Source organism: Lathyrus oleraceus, chromosome 7, assembly GCF_024323335.1.
Source record: "Lathyrus oleraceus cultivar Zhongwan6 chromosome 7, CAAS_Psat_ZW6_1.0, whole genome shotgun sequence".
In the NCBI taxonomy this organism is placed as follows: Eukaryota; Viridiplantae; Streptophyta; class Magnoliopsida; order Fabales; family Fabaceae; genus Lathyrus; species Lathyrus oleraceus.
This window is the reverse complement of record NC_066585.1, coordinates 8,387,778-8,413,941: the sequence shown is the minus strand read 5'-3', so window position 1 is coordinate 8,413,941 and position 26,164 is coordinate 8,387,778.

The following is a 26,164-nucleotide window of genomic DNA, read 5'->3' as shown; positions in this document are numbered from 1 at the left end:
TTAACCATAGCCATCATTTTGACCATTCCAGTATACGCCGGACAGTCGCGATGATCTCTTGCTACTTACCTAAGGTACACTAGATCCAGGTGTAGGATCTTTCACTCAAGCATAACATACCCAAGCAATCCCTTAAAAATAAATCAGACAAATTGAATAAGTGATCTTGTTTTTAAGGTAACCTCTCTTTTTAAATATTTAGGGTCCCCAGTGGAGTCGCCAAGCAGAACTTCTCATACGCATAACTCATTCATTACATCCTTTCACAGCATACGCATGCATACAACATTCACATTTATTTTAGCATAACACGAAACATCTCATGCATCATGACATAGCATGAAGCTAACTTTTTCTTTGCAGGTTAATTATCCTCCTGATATAGTCAAAGTAGAAGGTTCATTCAGACATACACCTTTATCAATCACATTCAAGATTCAGATACATATTTCAAATACAGTTCATGGGAACATTCATTCTGACAACACTTCGATATCCTCCTAACGATGGCATCTCTAAGCCCATCCCAGACATTTATTGCAAGTACAACATATACAGGTTATCAGATACAGCCTAACGTACGGTTCATTCTGATTCAGCCCAACATATGACTTCTTCAGCAACTCCAATGCGGTCTAACGTACGACCCATTTGGACCTTCAAATCCTCAGATGCTGCCTAGCGTACGGTACATTCAGGGGTGTAGTCTAGCGTACGACTACTTTCTTTTTCAGATGCAGCCTAACGGACGGCTCATTCTACAACTCGGATACGATCTAACGTACGATCCATTCTGAACTTCAACAACCCCAACGCGGTCTAACGTACGACCCGTTTGGATCTTACAACCCTCAGATGCTACCTAACGTACGGTACATTTCTGAAGTGTAGTCTGGCGTACGACTACCGCTTTCATCATCAGATGCGGCCTAACAGACGACTCATTCTGCGACGGTCTAACGTACGACCCGTTCGGATGTCCATCCCCTCAGATGCTACCTAACATACGGTACATTTCTGAAGTGTAGTCTAACGTACGACTACCCCTTTCGTCATCAGATTCAGCCTAACGTACGGCTCATTCTGCAACTCAGATACGATCTAGCGTATGGTCCATTCTGATCCTTTATCCCCAACAACATATGACACACTCCGACTCCCCAGCGAAGTCGGCAGCCTAATGGATGACTCATTATACGGTCTAACGTACGACCCAGTGTGGCACCCATGTCTTCAAATTGGCCTAATATACGGCGCGATCTGAAGCTTTCGTCATCAAACCTCCCGGATGGCATCTTTAAGCCCATCTCCATCAAGACCAACTGTCGATTCTCAAGTGCAAATTTTTGGGGCATTCTAGTGTTCAATAATCTTCCACCTCCAGACCACGAATGGCGTATACACCATTCTAACTCTCTCGGTCCAAGAATATTGAACAGGGGCAGCTGTCATACCCCAAAATTTGCCCATTAATATTTCAAGACATTTTGCAAGGCATTCCGACTCATATATAACACTGATCTTGAAGAAACAAAGGCCCAGCTCACGGATGGCCCAATCCAGAAAATGGCCCAAACTGGCCTGTTCGCTACACGCTCGCCTAGCGAAGCTGACAGACAACAAAAATTTCGGGCTTCATTCTGAGCCCAAAAAAAAAAAAAAAAAAAAAAAAAAAAAAAAAACAGGAAGCCAGTTCTGTCATACGGTGAACTGGACTTTTTGTGTTTTTTATCGCAATGTCACGGTTAGCAAGAGTCGCCACCGACTTTTCTTTTATCCAATAAGGAAAGGTGGAAAAGAACAGGAAAAACCTTAATTTAGATTTTTTGGGTTCGGGAGGTACATTATACAAAGGGAAGGTGTTAGCACCCTTTGTATCCATGGTTATCCATGGGCTCTTAATTGCTCGATCACTTATATTATTTTTTGTCTAAAAAAAAAGTGTTTGTGAATTGTTTAGAAAAATTGTTTTGAAAAGAGAATTTAACTTTGTAATGATTCTTGTATGAATGTATACAAAGTGATTATCTCGTTTAGTTTTGAAAATTGTTTAGAAAAATATAACTCGGTAATGATTCTAGTATGAATGTATACCAAGTGGTGATTTTCTAAAGGCATTTTGAAAGGTGTGAGGTGCAAAAAAAATGTTTTAAGTTGTGAGCCAGCAATTAAGAGTTATACCGACCCAAGGTCTTTACGGGCATTTCCTATCCTTATGAGGGTAAAACTGTCCTTATTATTGAGAAATAAGTAGTTTTATCCTTTGGATGTAAAAGGGTCATCGTAGGGTCATCGATTGGTCATTGAAGGCAACAGTTATGAGGATACCTTAGCATTCGAAGGGACTATCATCATTTAACCGTAGGCAACATCGGAGGGTCATCGAGGGACAAAGTTGTATATTCGAAGGCAACATCCGAGGGACTATAATTTATTTTATGATGATTTAACCGAAGGGTCTTTGCTAAGGGTATCCCCACGTTCGCGGGACATGACCGTAATATCGTAATCGTAAGGCAACAAAGAAAGGTCCAAGATCACTTATTCAAAGGCAAAGTTTTACAATTAATTATATAATTAGGATGAAACTCCACATTAAAATTATTAAAAATAATATATTAAAAAAATTAATACATTAGAAATTAATACATTAAAAAATTAATTTAGGGTGAAACTCCACAAGGGTATCCCACAAATAAAGTGGAATACCTAGCCAATAACCTTTTCCTGGGATATGTGAACCTTTACGAAACTCAAAAAAAGAAACATGTCAGAACACCAAATCAGGGTGCAATCGAAGATTACACCGGAGAAATATCACAACAATAAATAGGATAGGATGAATAATGCATGGCTATGATAAAAACATAAAAAAAAACAGACTAGAAGAATCAGGTACTGTCTCGTTCGCCTCTGCCTCGCCTAGCGAAGGCCACGGATTTTGAATTTGAAAACAGCCCCATGTTAGGAACTTTGAATTTTATGGCATTTTATCACACGAATAACATGGTCAAACATTCAGGGTATTCAGGCATATTTAAATTCCCATACGAAAGCAAATTATATATCAACATTTAATCATGATGCATTATATATGTAGATATGGCCAATTGAAAGTATAAACAATAGAGATACGCAAAACCTGTTTGCCAATTCAAGGTTGAAGGGATTGACCACTTGTAGTATCGGAATAAGTTAGGCAGCGGGAATTGGACGGCGATGGCTTCGGTGCAGATGGGCTGCCTTCAGGGTTTCTTTACTCTGAATTCTCCGGGTAGGCAGGGTTCCTATGCCAAAGTTTCTATCCGTCCTTCTCTGTTCTCTCTCTTTCTTTTTCCTCAAGGTTTTGTTCCAAGGAAACCTCAGAGTGTTTTGCTTCTCTTCCTTCTTTCTCCAGTGAATCTCCCAGTGTAAACTCCAAGTGTAACTCCCCTACTGAAACTTCAGTATTTATAGACTAATTTCGTGGGTAATGGGCTTGGAATGAGGGAGACCCAAGTCCAAAATAATTTGTTATATTTTATTTTTTTTATTTATTTTAATTATTTAATTAATTAATTAATTAATTAATTAATTAATTAATTAATTAATTAATTAAGTAATTAAAAAAAAAATTCTCTTTTTTTTTTTTTTTTCGTTTCTCTTTTTTTATTTATTTATTTATTTATTTATTTATTTATTTATTTTTTGGGCTCAGAATGAAGCCCGAAATTTTTGTTGTCTGTCAGCTTCGCTAGGCGAGCGCGTAGCGAACAGGCCAGTTTGGGCCATTTTCTGGATTGGGCCATCCGTGAGCTGGGCCTTTGTTTTTTCAAGATCAGTGTTATATATGAGTCGGAATGCCTTGCAAAATGTCTTGAAATATTAATGGGCAAATTTTGGGGTATGACAATTTCCCCTGCCTCACATTGACATGTTGGTAGACAATACAGCAAAGTTTGACATATTCTCCTTCATGGACGGATTCTCCGGGTATAACCAGATCAAAATGGCTCCTGAAGACATGGAAAAAACTACATTCATAACACCATGGGGAACATTCTGTTATCAAGTGATGCCGTTTGGGTTGAAGAACGCAGGTGCTACTTACCAGCGAGCCATGACAATGCTCTTTCACGACATGATGCACAAAGAGATTGAGGTTTATGTGGATGACATGATCGCGAAGTCTCGTTCAGAAGAAGGTCACTTAGTAGATCTATTGAAGTTGTTTCAACGATTGAGGAAGTTCCGTCTTCGCCTCAATCCGAACAAATGCACATTTGGCGTCAGGTCAGGTAAACTCTTGGGCTTTATTGTCAGCCAAAAAGGCATTGAAGTTGATCCAGATAAAGTAAAAGCTATCCAAGAGATGCCCGCACCAAAAACCGAAAGGCAAGTGAGAGGTTTTCTAGGACGATTGAATTACATATCCCGGTTTATTTCTCACATGACTGCCACTTGTGAACCTATCTTCAAATTGCTGAGAAAGAGTCAGAATTGTGTTTGGACAGAGGATTGTCAGAAAGCATTTGACAGTATCAAAGAGTACCTCATGGAGCCTCCTATCTTGTTACCACCTGTTGCTGGAAGACCGTTGGTTATGTATTTGACAGTGCTTGAGAATTCTATGGGCTGTATTCTGGGTCAACAAGACGAAACTGGAAAGAAAGAGCATGCCATTTACTACTTAAGCAAGACATTTACTGACTGTGAATCACGATACTCCTTACTCGAGAAGACATGTTGTGCATTGGCTTGGGCTGCTAAGAGATTGAGGCAGTATATGTTAAGTCACACCACTTGGTTGATATCCAAAATGGATCCAATCAAGTACATTTTTGAGAAGCCTGCACTCACTGGTAAGATTGCCAGATGGCAGATGCTGTTATCAGAATACGACATTGAGTATCATACCCAGAAAGCTATCAAGAGCAGTGTGTTGGCTGAGTACCTTGCTCACCAACCCGTTGAAGATCACGATGATAATGAGGATGAGTTTCCTGATGAAGATGTCATGTTCCTAAAATCCAGAGATTGTAAAGAGCCACTTCCTGAAGAAGGACCTGAACCAGATTCTCAATGGGGTTTAGTATTTGATGGAGCTTCCAACGTTTATGGACATGGAGTAGGTGCAGTCATTATCACTCCAGAAGGTTCTCATATTCCTTTCACGACAAGAATTTGCTTTGAATGTACAAACAACATTGCTGAATATGAAGCCTGTATCATGGGTCTTGAAGAAGCCATTGACCTCCGCATCAAAAATCTTACTGTTTATGGTGACTCAGCGTTAGTTATCAATCAGATCAAAGGAGAATGGGAAACACGCCACCCTGGCTTGATCCCATACAAAGACTATGCAAGAAGATTGTTGACTTTCTTCACCAAGGTTGAATTGCATCACATTCCTCGGGATGAGAATCATATGGCGGATGCTCTAGCTACGTTGTCTTCAATGTATCAAGTGGGTTTTCCAAACGAAGTACCCAGAATTGTGATCAAGCGACTTGATAGACCAGCACATGTGTTTACAGCTGAGGCCAGTTTTGATGATAAACCATGGTACCACGATATCAAGCATTTCCTTCAGACTCAGGAGTATCCTCTTGGAGCAACAGAAAAAGATAAAAAGACTTTGAGAAGATTGTCAGGCAGTTTCTTCCTTAATCAGAATGTGCTCTATAAGAGGAATTATGACATGGTCTTACTCAGATGTGTTGACAAAAAGGAAGCAGAAATGTTGATGAAAGAAGTTCACGAAGGGTCCTTTGGTACTCATGCAAATGGCCACTCTATGTCAAGAAAGATGTTGAGAGCTGGTTACTACTGGTTGACCATGGAATCAGATTGCTACAAATTTGTAAAGAAGTGTCACAAATGTCAGATCTACGCTGATAAGGTTCATGTACCACCAACCTTTTTGAATGTGATTTCTGCTCCTTGGCCATTCTCAATGTGGGGCATTGACATGATCGGTATGATTGAACCCAAAGCTTCTAACGGACACCGTTTCATTCTCGTGGCAATTGATTACTTCACCAAATGGGTGGAAGCAGCTTCGTATGCAAAGGTGACAAAGCAAGTGGTGGTCAGATTCATCAAAAATAATCTCATTTGCCGATATGGCATTCCAAACAAGATCATCACTGACAATGGCTCCAATCTGAACAACAAAATGATGGATGAATTATGTGAAAGTTTCAAGATCGAGCATCACAACTCTTCTCCTTACCGTCCCAAGATGAATGGGGCAGTTGAAGCTGCAAATAAGAATATCAAGAAGATCATTCAAAAGATGGTTGTTACCTACAAAGATTGGCATGAAATGCTGCCTTTTGCACTACACGGATATAGAACATCAGTCCGTACTTCAACTGGGGCAACCCCATTTTCACTTGTATACGGTATGGAAGCTGTGTTACCGATAGAGGTTGAAATTCCATCAATAAGGATACTAATGGAAACTCAGTTGTCAGAGGCTGAATGATGTCAAAGCAGATACGATCAGTTGAATTTGATTGAAGAAAAAAGAATGACTGCCTTGTGCCATGGACAGTTATATCAAAAGAGAATGAAGCAGGCATTTGATAGGAAGGTTAAGCCGAGAGAATTCAAAGAGGGTGACCTTGTGCTCAAGAAGATGATACTATTTCACAATGATTCTAGGGGCAAGTGGACTCCTAACTATGAAGGACCCTATGTTGTCAAGAAAGCCTTCTCAGGCGGTGCTTTAATTCTTACAAACATGGATGGTGAAGAGTTTCCACGTCCCGTGAATACAGATGCAGTCAAGAAATACTTCGCCTAAAAAATGAAAAGAACGGCTCGCTAAGTTGAAAACCCGAAAGGGCAGCTTAGGCAAAAATGAGCGTCTCGGTGGACTGAAAACCTGAAAGGGCGGTCCAAGCAGAAATTAGAGACATAAAAAAATAAAGAGAATATTATCCCGGTAGATTGAAAACCCGAAAGGGCAATCTAGGCAAAAGTTAGGGATTTCAGGCAAGTAACTGCATAACAGAGATAAGATCATTGAAGTATCAGAATATTTTCAACAGTTCTCCAACTTTCTCAAGGCTGCAATACAGGTCAAAAGTGGAAGAGAGAATGATGTCATTGTAGTTCAACGTACCCTTTTTCCACGAAATTACCATTTTCCAATTTGTAAAGATATATGGAATCATGTTGTTGGCTGATTACCATCCTATCAAATCAATTTGAGCCTTTCTATATTTCTTGGCACTCTTAATTTTCATTTCGATTTACGAAAGTTCTTTTACTTTGACAGATATGTTTTGAAACAAAAGTTTTGAATTAAAAACAGTTTTTGAAAACTATAAAGATTATTTACTTTGATTTGTGGACATCAATAAAAGGATTGAGACATGCGGTCCCAGTAATTCTAAAATCATGTGATTCCAACTAGACATGTTCATGTTACTATCCTCATATGTATATGATGAAAAGATCTCCACAGGTGTCTTGGCAGTAATATTTCTCCAGCAGAGGTTGTGATTCTGGATATCCCCAGTTTTGCTTCCTAGTTTTCCTCAAGAGATCATGCAAGAAATATTTCAAGAAGATTGTTCCCTTCACTTGGGGCATGAAGACTCCCCGGTTAATTGATCATGAAGACTTTGATCCAGGTTTTAAGTTACAGATTTGGCCTATGGGATTACTACAGGTATTTCCCCAGTAATTTATTAAGGCGGGATCAGCAATGTCCCCAGCAGAGGATGAGAAGGAAGATTTGATTTCCCTGAGCAGGAGTAATACAGAGGTCTCCATCCCTCAGCAAGTGAAGAAGGTTGATATTCAGAAACTACAGGGAATCTCCTGTTGTTCTCTGTCCATTCAATAGAAGGATATGTCTCCTCCTCAGTAATGTTTTGTAGTAAAGAAGAGTGTGTTGCATTTTAAGCAAATTCAAGAATTACAGGATTCCTCCTGAATTCTCATTTACATTCAAGGGTCAGACATCACTGTTCCCCGGCAGAGTCTCCTAGAGGAAAGATCTCGTAACCAGATATCAGACACCATAATCCCCTGCAAAGTCTTCAGATACAGAAAGTCTCCATGATAATTAAAGCAAAAAAATCAAGGATAGATTTCCCCTATATTCTTATTCCCTGGAAAGATACCACCTATCCCCAGCGGACTTTATCCCCAGCGGAGTCTTCCAGAAGAATAATCCCTTCTGCATTATCAGCAAATTCAAGAATTGCAGGACTTCTCTTACAATATCATCTTATTTCCAGAGGATAACACCTTGTATCCCCAGCGGAGTCCTCAGAAAGGTCCATTCCTCATATACCTCACAAATTCAAGAACCACAGGGAATCTCCTGCATTTTTGAAGTAGAAGGTATCTCCATTCTTCTACGGAATCCTCAGCAGAGACAGACTTTTAAAGAAACCTGGATATGGTGCTCTTGTACCAATTCCCCAGCAAGTCTTTGTACTACTCCCCAGCGAGTCTCAGTGCAAATCTCCAGCAAGTCCTTATGCAGCTGTTAACATTTTTAGTTATTCCTAGTTTTGTCTGTCCATCATGCATTCATTACTAAATATTCATGCATATCTATGACATATCATGCTTGCATTCATATGCACCTTGTTTCCTTGTTTATATTGTGGGTTGAGTCAATCTCTCCATATAGAGTATCCTCATAAGCAGCAAAATACCTTTTATTGGTCATGTTCCCCACAGAGATCTATGCCTCGTGGAAGATGGTTGTTTCAGTTGTAAATCCTGATGAGTTCATTCCTCTTCAGTTGAAGTCTTGTTCGACCGTTTCATTCTAGTTCTATCCTAGTTTGAACCTCGTGTCTCCAGATAAAGCTCAGAAATTGCCAGTAAAAGAAGGCAACAATATAGTCTTTGTGACTCTCATTCAGTAAAACAGACATGACAGATATTGTGTCCAAGTCCTTTATACCTTCATCTTTGAGTTGGTACCCGTTACAAACTTGAGTTACCTACATCCATGAGTGGTAACCTTTGTTATCCCTCGGATAAATTAATTACTATCTCCATCTATGAGTTGATAACATCCTCACAGAAAGTTCCATGGTTCTACCTGCAACTTTGAGCTGGTAGCATGCTTTCGTCTTTGAGTTTAGCACAGATTCCTTTTGATTCCACCTTCGCCTTTGAGTTGGTGAAGTACCTGCAACTTTGAGCTGGTAATATGCATTCATCTTTGAGTACGCACATTTTCCTGTGATTCCATCTTCGTCTTTGAGTTGATGGAGTACCTTCATCTATGAGTAGGGTATGTTTGATCCTTGTTGAACTGATAGTGTGCTTTCATCTTTGAGTCTGCACAGATAACTTCTGATTCCATCTTCGTCTTTGAGTTGATGGAGTACCTTCATCTATGAGTTAGGTACATTTTGTCCTTCCACCGTCATCTTTGAGTCGGTAATGATAAACATCTCCAGGAGAATATGTTCTAAATTCTTTTAAACACCTTTGTCAATGAATCGGTGGTTGCCTTCAACTTTGAGTCGGCGTTTCTCTGTCTACCTCATCAATGAGTTGGTAGTGTGCATTTAACTGTAAGTCTGCACAATGATCCTTAGATCTGATTCTTCATATACACCATCATCAATGAGTTGGAATTTGATTTCCCTAGCAGTGTTATTATCAATCTTTTGAAGCTTGCCTTCAACTTTGAGTTGGCATGTCCTGTTTACCTCATCAATGAGTGGGTAGTGAGCTGTCAACCATGAGTTAACGCAGTTCGATTCTTATACCCTTGTTATACCTTCATCCTTGAGTTGGTATTCATCTTTTCTGTTACCTCCATCTTTGAGTTGGTAATGTACTGTCACATCAGTACTCTTGTTATATTGATCTTTTCCCACTTTCATCTATGAGATAGTGATGTATCGTCAACATTGAGTCGATATCTCTTTTCCTCCTATTTTCCATCTATGAATAGGTAGTGAATCTTCCCCAGCTGAGTATTCTCAGTGTTTACCTTCATTCATTGAGTCGGTGTATGTCCTTCCCCAGTAGAGTTTGCACTCCTGTGTCTCTGTGTCTGTCTGTCTTTTGCATCATGCATAGTGAGCCAAATTTTGGGGGCGTTTGTCATATTTAATTACCTTACGCCATTCGATAGCCTCCGGCTATCTGGCCTAAGTTAATTAAATAGGGGCATCTGTCGCACCCCAAAATTTGACTTTGGCTTTGTTGACCACATCTTGATTAATCTCGTTGTCCCGTATTCGTCTCAATTTCTTAAACTTCGCGTGACAACTGGTTTGATTAGGTTTTGTGTGTTTTCGTTGCTTACCGTGTTGTATTTCGTTGTTTTAGCAAAACCTGGCCGATATCGTTGCCTCGTATTTATCTCGCTTATCTCTGTTGTGCGTGGCATCGCTTCGATTAGGTTTTGTGCGTTTTTATCTATTTAATTGTTTGTTTGTCGGTATTTTGACTGTATTTCGAATATATTAGAGTTTTCGTATTGTCCGATTATTTGTGATTGTGTTTGTCAGCGTTTTCGTGATGTCGTGTTGATTTTATTATTGCCTAGGGTTGTTTATTTAATTACGTGTTGTGCCGTGTGATTTAATCGAGTCTGTTTGAGTCGTGTTGTTGATTTTACTGGTTTACCGGTTTACTGGTTTATTGGTTTTATCAATTTGTCTGTTTTGCTGTGCAAATTGTCATCGTTTTTATCGCGTTCGTGTCGCTCGATTTTATCGTATTTTAATCGTGTGCCGTTAATATTATTTGTGCTTAATATTAATTGTGTTTAGTTGTTAATTAGTTTATTTAATTAGGATTAATATTATATTAGTTTATTATTATTATTATTATATAATATATAAATATATATTATTAATTTATGTTAGATATTTTTTAGGTTTTTTATTGTTTAAGTAATCTAAATATATATTATTAATTTATGTTAGATATTTTTTAGGTTTCTTATTGTTTAAGTAATCTAAATATATATTATTAATTTATGTTAGATATTTTTTAGGTTTCTTATTGTTTAAGTAATCTAAATATATATTATTAATTTATGTTAGATATTTTTTAGGTTTCTTATTGTTTAAGTAATCTAAATATATATATATAGATGTGGTTAGTAAGAAAAAAAAAAAAAAGGTGGATCACTAAGGAAAAAACGTGTGGTGAGAGAAACAGAGAATTGAAAAGAAATATTTTTCCAAAAGCATTACCGTATTTCACTTGTTCTTCATTTTCGGTAACCCAAAATCGTCCCGATTATTCATCGAAACACAAAACCGATTTCATATCTTTGAAGTTCGTTGAGTCCAGGTCACAAATATCCAAGGTTCATTTCATTCCGGCGTCGTTTCACCGATCAAAAGCGACGTTGAAGTCAGGTACTCACGAAGGCAGCCAGCACTGCGTCGGTGACGGTTTCCAGCTTTCGGTCGATCATTTGGACGATCAGAAGTTCATCCTCTTCACACAAGGTAATATTCTTCACTTATCTCTGAAATCGGCAAAGTTCCGGCTTGCCGACATGTGTTTTAATATATTATTTATCTAAGTACATATATATATATATATATATATATATATATATATATATATTATTTTTGTCTATTATATATCTAAATAAATAAATAAATATATATATATATATATATATATATATATATATATATATATATATATATTATTTGTCTAAATGTACATATATATATATATATTATTTTTGTCTACTATATATTTATTGTCTAAAATATAAATATATATATATATATATATATATATATATATATATATATATATATATATATATATATATATATATATATATATATATATATATATATATATATATATATATATATATATATATATATATATATATATATATATATATATATATATATATTACTTTTGTTTACTAAATATTGTTTATCTTTTATTATTATTTTGCATATATGTTTTATTTAAATGTTAGTTAAATTAATTATTTGTTTAAATGTTTATTTTAATTAAATGTTTATTTATATCAAATGTTTATTTTGTCTAAAGTAAATGTTTATATTGTTTTTTTATATATTTGTTTATGTTGTTACTAACTGTTTCGTTTCAGTTTCAGCTCGATTAACTCCACTAACTATTCGTAATGCTAACTATTCATAGCTAACTGTGTTGTAATAATTTACTTTCTCGCATTTTTTATGTTCTGTATTGTGTGTTTAATCGTATTGTTCACGTTTTATGTTAAAAAATCGAAAAATCCAAAAAAGAGAAACCCGATGCGATTCCAACGGTCGCCGTTTAAGAAACCCTTTTCACACACTCACAAGCTTACTCTTGGGCTTCCTTATAATGAGCCCATTTATTTATTGTTTCAGGGTTTAAGCTCATTCAAATCTTTTGCCAGCTTTGGCTTTTCAGTTTAAAAACATTTTCAAAAGGACGTGTCAGTCTCGAAGCCTCCCGCCTAGGTCGAGCAAGAGATGGCAAGACACGCCAATCTAAAATCAACAAAACAGACTTTCCCCTTTTCTTTTGGGAGAACTACGTGGATTCTGATTTCTCCATTGCGCCTTGGAGATACGTAGGCATGAAGTCTACGACTTTATCGAGTCCAAAAGCAATAAAATCAAGTTCTTTTTCTCATCTCCCCAATCAAACGATCAAAGCGAAAAAAGCAAAGCATTCACATAAACATAAGCAAAAAGGTTCCTGTGGAGTACCACAGATGTAGAGGGTGCTAATACCTTCCCTTTGCATAACCAACCCCCGAACCCGTAACTCTAAAGGGATTTATCGTTATTTTTCCCTTCCTCTTTTTGGATAAAATAAAAGACGGTGGCGACTCTTGCATTTAAAATATTTTTCAAACGGGTTAAGTTCAATCAATACTTAATCTCGTGAAAAATCCCGCCGCGACAATCGCCATTGTGAACCCCGTTCTCCAGAAAATGCCTCAACATTTCCCTTTCTCCATTTGAACCCCGCTCTCTAGAAAATGCCTCAACATTTCCCTTTCTCCATTTGAACCCCGTTCTCCGCTTTCTTGTGATAATTCCGCTGGCAACATCGGAAATAACACCAAACACCACTCTGAGGGCGACATATCAGAGGGTACACCTTCACAAAAGGAAGGTAACATGTGCATCTCTTCTTCAGAAGACGCCCATAACGACTTCCATTGGCCTCAGCCAAAGTCTAAGGTGACACATGAACAGAAGATAATCCTGAGGACCTCATCCCGGATTTTAATCTTCAACTCCAATCTGTATTTGAACCCCGATCTCCAGAAAATGCCTCAACATTTCCCTTTCTCCATTTGAACCCCGATCTCCAGAAAATGCCTCAACATTTCCTTTTCTCCGATTGAACCCCGATCTCCAGAAAATGCCTCAACATTTCCCTTTCTCCATTTGAACCCCGATCTCCAGAAAATGCCTCAACATTTCCCTTTCTCCATTTGAACCCCCAATTGTCGCGCTGATCGCGTAGCGTCCTTTGATTTTATTTCCATCTCCGCCCGACGGAAAAAATTCCTCCAGTATCGCACTACTGGGGAACATTGCTGATCTGGCATCATGATGCTAAACTCCTCAGAGTAACACCTTCACCATCCGGCGAAACTAAATCTCAAACGGTAACCACGACTTGAGTCGCGCTGATCGCATAACATTCCCATCTCTGTCCGACGGAAAAGTTTCCTCCAGTATCGCACTACTGGGGAAGTATTGTTGATAAAAATGGTGCCAAACTCCTCAGAGTAACACCTTCACCCTCAGGCAACCACTTCTCAAACGGTAACCACGGTCTGAGACTAGCTCATGCTTGCAATATGATGCATGATTGATTTTTCTGCGTAATGCTCCATAATTATGGAAATGCTACGCAATTTATTATGCAATATGCTATGCTATTTACATGATGCATGTATAAAAAGCATCCCCCTCAAGGGACTCTTCTGAGGAGCTCGAGACACTCTGCTGAGGAACTCGCCACCACTCCAATTTCCGCCCTGCTGGGGAATATCGCCGCTGCTGGGAAAAGGTAACCCTTGCTGGGGAAAAACCTCCTTTACACCCAATCCGCTTGGGGAATTGCTGGGGATAGAACCACCAGCGCTCTGTGGGGATACACTAGTCTTGACTATCTGGGGATATCAATCCCGACTCTGCTTGAGACACCACCACACACAGATACTTCCGCTGGGAAAACTGCAACCTTCAGGCCTGGCGGCTGGGGAAGCATCGATCTGAAACCTGCTGGGGGATAACCATCCGGACCCTGCTAGGGAAGCTACAGACCTTGGATCTGCTGTGGAGTTAGTCCTCACGACTCTGCTTGGAGAGATGAGGAAAATCTGATACCGAACACCCGTCGACTCGTCGAACCATGGCATCCACATCCCATATCAACTTTCCAATTTTGAGAACTCCCAGACTCATCTGGACCTTTTCTGCTCCATCATCTTGTATTCCAAACCGCTCCGTACTCGACGGAGAGCGAACTCCTGTGATTTACACAAACTTTTCAATTTTCAGACTTTGAAGAGTCTTCTTGATTAATTCCAAGGATCGCCGTACGTCTCTCGCCGTCCTTTCACCGTTCTTCTATTTATTCGTCCCTGATTGGACTCCATGGGGATTGTTCTGTCAAAACTTCCACATCACGACCTGCAAGTGAGTGAAAATACCTAACAGTTCCTGCAAAAGAGATCGTTAGATAAAACCGTGCCCCAGGTGTGTCAAGATTTCAACACTTGGGTCACTCAACCTTCCGAATAAGATTTCAAGCTTTCAATCTTATATACATGCATTGGAAGGGACCTGTATGTCTTAAAATGCCAGATTCTTTATCAAAAACAATCGGATGTTTTTGCAATCAAAGCGGTAATGAAAAACAAAAACAAAATTATTTGACTGAATATGCATTTTATTGATTGGAAAGTGTGGCTCAAATTGAGCAATACAAAAGAAGCAATTCCTGAAAAGAGGTAATTGCGCACAAAAGGAAAAATCTATCCTAATGGCAATGTGAAACCCGTGCTCTCATCGATCTCCAACTCGGTTACACCCCATATGTCCTCAGACTCTCCGTGCTTTCTGCCTTCTGAACAAGACGCTTCTGACTGATCCCCACCGGGTATTATCCATGTGCCTTAACCAAAGCACAAACGATCATGCTGGACGCAGTTGTTCGTTTCAATCCCTATTTTGCCTGGACTGCCCTTTAGGGTTTTCAGTCCACCGGGATACCCTTTTTTGCCCAAGTCGCCTTTTCAGGTTTTCGACTTGCCGGGTGTACAAAATTTCATTTTTATATCCCTAATTTTTGCCCGAACCTTTCTTTCTGTTTTTTGGTTCGCCGGGATGCCCATTTTTGCCTGGACTATTTTATTCTTTTCGTCCAGCGGGTCTATTTATACGAAGTATTTTTTAACTGCGTCCGCATTCACAGGGGATAGAAAATCCTCGCCATCCATGGTCGTTAGCAACAAGGCTCCGCCAGAGAAAACCTTTTTGACCACGAATGAACCTTCATAATTGGGTGTCCATTTGCCCCTTCAATCGTTTTGAGGAGGAAGGATCCTTTTCAGCACCATATCACCTACGTGATATACCCGAGGCCGTACCTTTTTGTCAAAAGCACGCTTCATCCGCTGCTGGTATAACTGCCCATGACAGATGGCCGCCAGCCTCTTTTCCTCAATTAGGCTCAACTCTTCGTACCGGGTCCTTACCCATTCCGCCTCTTGCAATTTCACGTCCATCAGGACTCTCAAAGAGGGAATCTGAACCTCAACCGGTAGCACGGCTTCCATCCCATATACCAACGAGAAAGGAGTTGCCCCAGTAGATGTGCGCACCGATGTTCGATACCCATGCAATGCAAACGGCAACATCTCATGCCAGTCTTTATAGGTCACCACCATTTTTTGCACAATCTTCTTGATGTTCTTATTGGCTGCCTCAACCGCCCCATTCATCTTCGAACGATAGGGAGAAGAATTGTGATGTTCAATCTTGAATTCCCGACACAATTCCGCCATCATTTTGTTATTCAAATTAGAACCATTATCAGTAATGATTCTCTCGGGAACCCCATATCTGCAAATGATGTCTCTCTTGAGAAACCGGGCAACAACCTACTTTGTCACGTTCATATAAGAGGCTGCTTCCACCCACTTGGTGAAGTAGTCGATAGTCACCAATATGAACCGATGCCCATTCGAAGCCGTAGGCTCAATCTTCCCAATCATATCAATGCCCCACATAGCAAACGGCCATGGAGACGACATTAAACTCAGCGAATTTGGAGGCACGTGCACCTTGTCAGCATAAATCTGGCATTTATGACACTTCCGCACGAAATTGAAACATTGGGCCTCCATTGTCATCCAATAATAACCTGCCCTCAGTAGCTTCTTCACCATTGCATTCCCACTGGCATGGGTACCGAACGATCCCTCGTGAACCTCTTTCATCAATTGGCTTGCTTCTTTATCATCAACACATTTGAGCAAGACCCAATCAAAATTCCGCTTATACAAAAACCCATCCTTATTCAGATAGAACACCATGGCCAACCTCCGCAGAGTCTTTCGGTCCTTCTTCGATGCTCCCTCAGGATATTCTTGAATCTCTAGATAGCGCTTGATATCGTAATACCACGGCTTCTCATCATCAGGCGCTGTATCAACAGCAAACACATAAGTCGGTCTCTCCAGACGACCTACCTCAACACTGGGGAACTGATTCCACCACTGCACCTTAATCAAGGCGGCCAGAGTAGCCAAAGCATCTGCCAAAGGATTCTCTTCTCTGGGCACATGATGCATCTTCACCTTGGTGAAAAACGTCAACAATCTCCTCGTATAGTCCCGGTATGGAACTAAATGAGACTGATGCGTATACCATTTTCCGTTAACATGATTTACAACCAGAGCTGAATCTCCATATATGACAAGGTTCTTGATCCTCAAATCAATCGCCTCTTCAATCCCCAATATACAAGCTTCGTATTCAGCCACGTTGTTGGTGCACTCAAATGTTAGCCGAGCAGCAAAAGGAATATGGGATCCTTTCGGCGTAACCAAAACAGCACCAACACCGCTACCATTCACGTTAACGCCCCCATCAAACATCAGAATCCATTCGGATTCGGGGTCAGGCCCCTCCTCCGGGATTGGTTCCTCACAATCTTTCGATTTGAGAAACATGATGTCCTCATCAGGGAACTCAAACTTCATCGGTTGATAATCATCAATGGGTTGCTGGGCGAGGTAATCAGACAATACACTCCCCTTGATCGCCTTCTGAGAGGTATACTGTATATCATATTCTGTCAAAATCATTTGCCACCTCGCAACCCGTCCGGTCAATGCTGGCTTCTCAAAAATGTACTTGATTGGATCCATCTTGGAAATCAACAAAGTGGTATGAACCAGCATATACTGCCTTAGTCGGCGAGCAGCCCAGACCAAAGCACAACAAGTTTTCTCGAGCAGTGAATATCTTGTTTCACAGTCGGTAAACTTTTTGCTAAGGTAGTATATGGCATGCTCTTTTCGACCAGACTCGTCATGCTGCCCCAATACACACCCCATAGACCCCTCGAGGACTGTCAGGTACAGAATTAACGGTCGTCCCTCCACAGGAGGCATCAGAATTGGAGGCTCCTGCAAATATTCTTTTATTTTTTCAAATGCCGCTTGGCAGTCATTATTCCACCTGACCGTTTGATCTTTTCTCAACAACTTGAAAATTGGTTCACACGTGGCTGTTAGGTGAGATATGAACCGTGAGATATAGTTCAATCTACCTAAGAAACCACGAACCTCCTTCTCTGTTCTCGGTTCAGGCATTTCTCTTATTGCTTTTACTTTAGCAGGATCAACCTCGATTCCTTTCTCGCTTACAATGAACCCCAACAATTTACCGGACCGCACTCCGAAAGTGCACTTATTCGGATTCAACCTCAGTCTGAACTGTCTCAGCCGGTCGAACAACTTGGCCAGATCTACCAAATGCCCCTCTTCTGTCTGGGACTTTGCTATCATGTCATCAACATAGCATTCGATTTCATGATGAATCATATCATGAAACAAAGTCACCATGGCCCTCTGATAAGTAGCACCGGCGTTCTTGAGACCGAATGGCATCACCTTGTAACAAAAAGTGCCCCACGGTGTAATGAACGTTGTTTTCTCCATATCATCTGGCGACATTTTGATTTGATTATAGCCAGAAAAGCCATCCATGAAGGAAAACACCGAGAATTGAGCTGTATTATCTACCAACACGTCGATGTGAGGTAAGGGAAAATCATCCTTCGGACTAGCTCTATTCAGATCTCGGTAGTCCACACACATTCTCACCTTCCCATCTTTCTTTGGGACTGGCACGATGTTCGCGACCCAAGGCGGATAATTAGTGACAGCAAGGAAACCAGCATCCCACTGCTTCTGCACTTCCTCTTTGATTTTCATCGCCATATCAGGTTGAGTTCTGCGCAACTTCTGCTTCACTGGAGGACAATCTGCTCTCAATGGTAGCTTGTGCACAACAATATCGGTATCTAACCCTGGCATATCTTGATAAGACCAGGCAAAGATGTCGACATACTCTTTCAACAGTGCTACCAATCTGCTCTTAACACTTTCCTCCAAAGCAGCCCCGATTTTCACCTCTTTCTTGTCCTCATCGGTACCCAGATTCACAACCTCGATCTGCTCTTCGTGCGGCTGAATCACCTTCTCCTCTTGTTTCAACAACCTGACTAATTCCCCTGGCAGTTCACAATCTTCTTCGCCTTCTTCTTCGGCTTGATAGATTGGATTGTCGAAATCATACGAGGGTGTAACAGGATTGTTATCAATGAGATCCGGAGAATGATCGCATCTGCATGAATGTGGATTCATGCATTGCTTTAGAACCGGAACGAGACAAATTGAAAAAGAAAAATGAAAACATTGCCATTTTTATTTTGTTTTTATTTTTAAACTGCAAAAATAAATGAAAAACAGGGAACACCGCTGTTAGATGCCCAAAAGTGTTTATTTGAGCTATCATATGTGGGCATCTTTCACTCTTTTGCCCTGCTAAAATTGTCAAAATCACATTTATTTTACATGGAATGCGTACATTGATAAACAAGCTTGGTGCCTTTGATGTGTTTGTTATTGTGCAGGAAAGGCATGAATTAATTGATAATAAAGACACAAGAGAATTGGCAAAGGAACCAAAGCAAAGGAGCATTTCATCTGCCAGCTCGCTAGGCGAGGATGTGGCGAAGCAAAACCTTCGCTAGGCGAGCTCCTGGCGAAAGGCTCCAGTAAATTGGTTAATTAATTCGCTAGGCAAACTGAAGGCGAAGTGGCAGCGAATTCAGTCTGTTTTGGTGAAAAGAGCAGCCAGCACTAGCTCGCTAGGCGAGGCTCTAGCGAGTCCCCAGCGAGCATTCCAGTAGCAAAACCTCTCAACCTCGCTGGGGCGAAGGTTGAAGCGAGCTCTTCGCTAGGCGAAGGTCTGTTCGCTAGGCGAACATGACAGTTCCACAGGCCCAGTTTTCTCTGGGCGCAGGGGCATTTTGTGCCCATTTTTGGCCTTCGCTAGGCGAGCCATTCTGCTCGCCTAGCGAACGTGACAGTTCTGCACTTGTCTATAAGTAGCAGGTGCCACTTTTTGAGCCCATACCACTTTTTACCAACTTTTCCATTTTTTGTACTTTCTCTTAGATATTTTACAGCATTGTTTGGAGGGATTTTTGATGCCCTAATTTCATTTCTCTTCATCTAGCAACCATCTTCCACAAAAAGAAGGTGGATTCCCATCCAACTTCGATCATTCGACTTGGATGTTGATCAACCCTCTTTTCTTACTTGCCGACCAAGCTACCATGAAAATGAGTAGCTAAGTCTCCATTTGTCAAGGTTAGATGTAGGTGATTTCCAAGCTTTGTGTGTAAATGTAAGGATCCTCATTTGTAAACTCTTTAACGGTAAATATATGATGAAAACTTTGTTTCTATTTAAAACTCTTTGTGTTGGTATTTGATCGAGAGATGTTTACCGATTCTTGACCTAGGTTTTCATCCAAACTTGTTTGTTAGCTAGAGATAGTAACGAATGATTTTGTTCACCATAAGGTTGAACCAAAACGTTGTCTTTTTGATAGATTGTGTTCGAGAGAAACAATGGATCAAAATGACAAAACTCACAATGGGTGTTCGAGAGAAACGCATTGAGAGGACTTTGTGAAATTATTTATCATCTAAAGGAGTTTATAAGATTGTTGACCGAGCAAATACATGCAAAGCAAATGTAATCATTGAAACCTAACTTTGACAATATTTCTCATATTAATCAAAACATAACTTTTACCGCAATTAATTACTTTGTATGCAAGATAACTTGATTAAAACCAAAACCCTAGTGTTACATTAAGTTAAGATTAATTCAACCATTGAACGGCAGTGATATCTTACAATCTCTGTGGATACGATAACAAAACCCGACACTTAAAAACTGTCTCAACAAAATGGCGCCGTTGCCGGGGATTTTAAATTGATATTGCGAGCATCGCATTGGTTGTTTAAGTTTTAGCTTGTGAATTTTTGACTTGTGCTTGTAATTCGTTTGGTTTAGTGTGCAGCTTACGTTTTATGCGAGGGAAAATCCCTGTGGACGAACTTCTTTTTGATCCTGAGATCGAGAGAACCGCAAGGAGGCTCAATAGCAAAACAAGACGTAGGAGGCAACAGGCTAGGCAACGCCAAGAGCAAGGAGAAAGTTCTTCAACCACCAATCCACACACATTCGTACCAAACATGGAGCCACAACCACCACCACCGATTTCTACTCCATGTATCAACAGTCCAAGGAACACCGCTCAGTTTGCTAACCACACAGGAAGGCAAGCTGAGATGAAGACGGGAACTCTGAATTTATTGTATGGGAGTCCATTCACCGGAATGGACCATGAAGACCCATTTGCTTTTCTCACAAAATTCTATGAGATAGCATTGGCTGCCGGAGTGGATCAGGCTCAGGAGCTTCCGTTGTTCAGACGTTTATTTCCTCACGCTTTGCTCGGTAAAGCAAAGGATTGGTACCTCGATCAAACACCCGCCGTAATGACAGATTGGAATGTGTTAGAAGAGAAATTCATTGAAAGATTTTTCTCTCATAACCGATTCATGGAATCAAAGACGGCCATCTCGGTGTTTTCTCAAGGAACCAGTGAATCGTTGAATGAAGCGTGGGAGAGATTCAAGTCCATGCTAAGGAAATGTAAAGGGCATGGATTTGATGAATTAACTCAAATCCATATCTTCCGAAATGGACTTCAACCAAACTGTAAGACGTTGTTGGATGCCACCTCGGGTGGCTCGTTGATGTCAAAAAGTGCCGAAGAAGCCACAGACATTATCAATCGCATGGCTTTGAATGATCTTCAAAGTCAAAGTCGTGGAAATTCTTTGAAGAAGGCGGGAGTGCTTGAGTTAGGGACGAATGATGCCATACTTGCCCAAAACAAGCTCATCTCACAACAAGTGGAACTCTTAACGCAACAAATCAAAGAGTTAAGAGAACCGTCAAAAGTTAAACAAATAGCTTGTTGTGAACTTTGTAAAGGTGAACATGACACCGGATTTTGTCCACCTCCCGGCTTTGACGAAGTGAACTATATGGCCAATCAACGGGACTATCAACCAAGACAACAACAACCTTATCAACCGCACTCTCAACAACAACAACAACAACAACAATTCCAAGGGAACCAAGGGTTCCAACCTAGAAGCAACTATTATCATAACCAGGGTTATGGAGGTGGTTCTTCTAGCCGTCAAAATCCTCCCCAAAATCCGTATCAATCTCAACAACCGCCGGTAGTCAATTCTAAATTGGAAGAGACATTGACGCAATTCATGCAGATGTCAATGGCCAATCAAAAGAGTAATGACGCGGCCATAAAAAATCTTGAAACTCAAGTTGGGCAACTTGCCAAGCAACTAGCTGAACAACAAACCGGTCCTTCTTTCTCGGCCAATACGCAAACAAATCCTAAGGAGCATTGTAAGGCGATTGTGACGAGAAGTGGAAGGGAGTTGGGTAGTGAAAACGAAAAAAGAGTGGAGAGTGAAAAAAGAGAGAAAGAGAAGGAGATTGAGGAGGAGATAGTGGAAGAAAATGTTGATGGTGAAGTAGGAGTGTGGAGTGATGGGGAAGTAGTTGAAAAGAATAAAAATAATGGTGAAGTTGAAAATGAAAAAAATGTGGAGATTGAGGAGAATAAAAATGATGAGGTAATAAGGGAGGTAGTGAAGAAGCCGAGATGGAAAAGCGCTAGAGTAGCGAAAGGGAAGGAGGTAGTGAGCGCTACTCCTGTCCAAAACCTTCCTTACCCTCATGCCCCTTCCAAAAGGGAAAATGAACGGCATTACGCCCGGTTCATGGATATTTTTAAGCAATTACAAATAAACATTCCGTTTGCTGAAGCTTTGGAACAAATGCCAAAGTATGCCAAGTTCATGAAGGACATACTAACCAAAAAGCGGAGGTATACGGAACCGGAGACCATCGTCCTTGATGCGAGCTGTAGTGCCATCATTCAAAGGACGCTTCCTAAGAAAGAGGTTGATCCGGGAAGAGTTACATTGCCGGTTAAAATTGGTGATGTGTATGTCGGAAAGGGACTTATTGACTTGGGGTCGAGCATAAATCTTATACCTTTGTCAATTATCAAGAGGCTTGGCAACATCGAGATTAAGTCCATCCGAATGACATTACAATTGGCGGATAAGTCGACGACCCATCCTCATGGCGTAGCCCAAGATGTGTTGGTGAAGGTCGACAAATTCATTTTCCCGGTGGATTTTATTGTAATAGATATGGAGGAAGATGATGATGCTCCGCTCATATTGGGCCGACCATTCATGAAGACCGCAAGAATGATGATTGATGTTGATGACGGTTTAATGAAGGTGCGTGTTCAAAATGAGGAGGTCACATTTGATCTATTCGAGGCGATGAAGCATTCCAAGGATCGAAATGATAGCTTTCGCATCGATGTGATCGAAGACGCTATTATGGAAGTTTCAAAGCATATCCACGAGATATCTCCTATGGAGTTAGCTCTCGACGACTCATTGGAGGTTTTCACTGTTGAGGAGGAGCTAGCTCTTGAGGAATGTTTGAAGGAACTTGATAGCTTGGAAGACCTACAACCGTGGGAAGTAGAGGAAGAAAATTTGAAGAAGGAGGTGATTGACGAGAAAGCGCCAATTGAATTAAAAGAGTTACCTTCGACTTTGAAATATGTGTTTTTAGATGAGACCGAGGCAAAGCCGGTCATCATAAGCAACCTCTTGACAAAAGAAGAAGAAGCCCGTCTAATCATTGTGCTCAAAACCAATCAAGAAGCTATGGGTTGGACTCTTTCCGATCTTAAAGGAATTAGTCCATCCTATTGTATGCACAAGATTTTGATGGAGGAGGATTTCAAGCCGGTGGCTCAACCACAACGCCGCTTAAATCCTACGATGAAAGAGGTTGTAAGAAAGGAAGTGGTGAAGCTTTTGGATGCGGGAATGATTTACCCGATCTCGGATAGTCCGTGGGTTAGTCCCGTGCACGTGGTTCCGAAGAAGGGTGGAATGACCGTAATCCGTAATGACAAAGACGAATTGATACCGACTAAAGTTGCCACGGGATGGAGAATGTGTATAGATTATAGACGGTTGAATACCGCGACTCGTAAGGACCATTTTCCACTCCCATTTATGGATCAAATGCTTGAAAGACTATCGGGCCAACAATACTACTGTTTTTTAGACGGCTACTCCGGGTACAACCAAATTGCGGTTGACCCGGTTGATCATGAGAAGACGGCTTTCACGTGTCCGTTTGGAGTGTTCGCATACAGAAAAATGCCTTTTGGGCTTTGCAATGCGCCGGCGACATTCCAACGATGTGTCCAAGCTATTTTTGCCGATCTAATAGAGAAAACAATGGAAGTCTTCATGGATGACTTCTCGGTGTTTGGTGGGACGTTTAGTCTATGCTTGGCAAATTTGAAGACGGTGTTGGAAAGGTGTGTGAAGACTAATTTGGTGCTAAATTGGGAAAAGTGTCACTTTATGGTGACCGAGGGGATTGTGCTAGGCCACAAAGTCTCTAAAAGGGGGCTTGAAGTGGATAGAGCTAAGGTTGATGTAATTGAAAAATTACCCCCTCCGGTCAATGTGAAGGGCATCCGTAGTTTTTTGGGGCACGCGGGGTTCTACCGGCGCTTCATCAAGGACTTCTCAAAGGTGGCTAAACCTTTGAGCAATTTACTCGCCAAAGATCAGGTATTTCTTTTCACCGACGATTGTTTGCAAGCTTTCGAGGTTTTAAAAGAAAAATTGGTTACCGCTCCAATAATAGTCGCTCCCGATTGGAATGAAAATTTTGAACTAATGTGTGACGCGAGTGACTATGCCGTTGGAGCGGTACTTGGCCAAAGAAAGGACAAAACTTTTCATGCTATACATTATGCGAGCAAGGTTCTTAACGAGGCTCAAATAAATTATGCCACAACGGAAAAAGAACTACTCGCAATAGTGTATGCGCTAGAAAAGTTTAGGTCCTATCTTATAGGGTCTAAAGTCGTGGTGTACACCGACCACGCGGCGATTAAATATCTGCTGACCAAGCCGGATTCGAAGCAAAGGCTCATCCGTTGGATCCTCTTGTTACAAGAATTCGATGTCGAAATTAAAGACAAGAAGGGGTCGGAAAACTTGGTAGCGGATCATTTATCCCGCTTGGTGAATGTCGAGGTTACCGCATCTGAAAAGGAAATCCGGGAAGAATTTCCTGATGAAAAATTGTTTAAGGTTCAAGTTAGGCCGTGGTTTGCAGACTTTGCAAACCACAAGGCTAGTGGTTGTGTGCCGGCCGATCTAACTTCGAACCAAAAGAGGAAGTTCCTTTCGGATGCGAAGTATTATGTTTGGGATGACCCATACTTGTTTAAGTTGGGTAGCGATAACCTGTTAAGGAGATGCGTAACTGGTGATGAAGCCCAGAGCATCCTTTGGCATTGTCACAACTCGCCTTATGGCGGTCATTATAATGGGGTTAGAACGGCCACTAAAATTCTTCAATCGGGATTTTATTGGCCAACTATTTTTAAAGACGCACATATCCATGCGCAAAGTTGTGACAGTTGCCAAAGAAGTGGTGGGATAGGTAAGAGAGATGAGATGCCTCTCCAAAATATCCAAGAAGTGGAAGTGTTCGATTGTTGGGGCATAGATTTTGTTGGACCTTTCCCACCCTCTTACGGGAATGAGTACATGCTTGTAGCTGTTGATTATGTCTCTAAATGGGTTGAGGCGATTGCCTCACCTCGGGCGGATGCCAAAACGGTGATAAAATTTTTAAAGAAAAACATCTTTTCCCGTTTTGGAACACCCCGAGTGTTGATAAGTGACGGAGGGTCACACTTTTGCAATGCACCTTTGGAAACAATTCTAAAACATTATGGTGTGTCGCATAGGGTGACAACTCCGTACCACCCTCAGGCTAACGGGCAAGCGGAGGTCTCTAATCGAGAGATTAAGAGAATCCTAGAAAAAACCGTGTCTAATTCTAAAAAAGAGTGGTCCCAAAAATTGGACGAAGCATTATGGGCCTACCGTACGGCCTTTAAAGCTCCAATTGGCCTAACTCCGTTTCAATTGGTATTTGGTAAAACTTGCCATTTGCCGGTTGAATTGGAGCACAAGGCCTTGTGGGCCCTAAAATTTCTAAATTTTGAACATGAGTTGGCCGGTAACAAAAGGAAAGTACAACTACTTGAGTTGGAGGAGATGCGCAATGCCGCATACCACTCAAGTTGGTTGTACAAGGAAAAAGCAAAGAAGTATCATGACAAGAAGATCCGGACCAAAGAATTCGTGCCCGGACAATTGGTCTTATTGTTCAACTCCCGGTTGAAGTTGTTTCCCGGGAAGTTGAAATCAAAATGGTCCGGGCCATTTCGGGTGAAAGAAGTAAAAGAATACGGGGCCATTATCATTGAAGACATGGACGAGAAAGACAGTTGGACCGTGAACGGCCAACGATTGAAAGTGTATCTCGGCGGTCATGTGGATCGCGAGAGTTGTGCTCAGCCGCTCGATGCTCCTCTGTGAGCATCGCACCGTCGAGCTTAGCCGA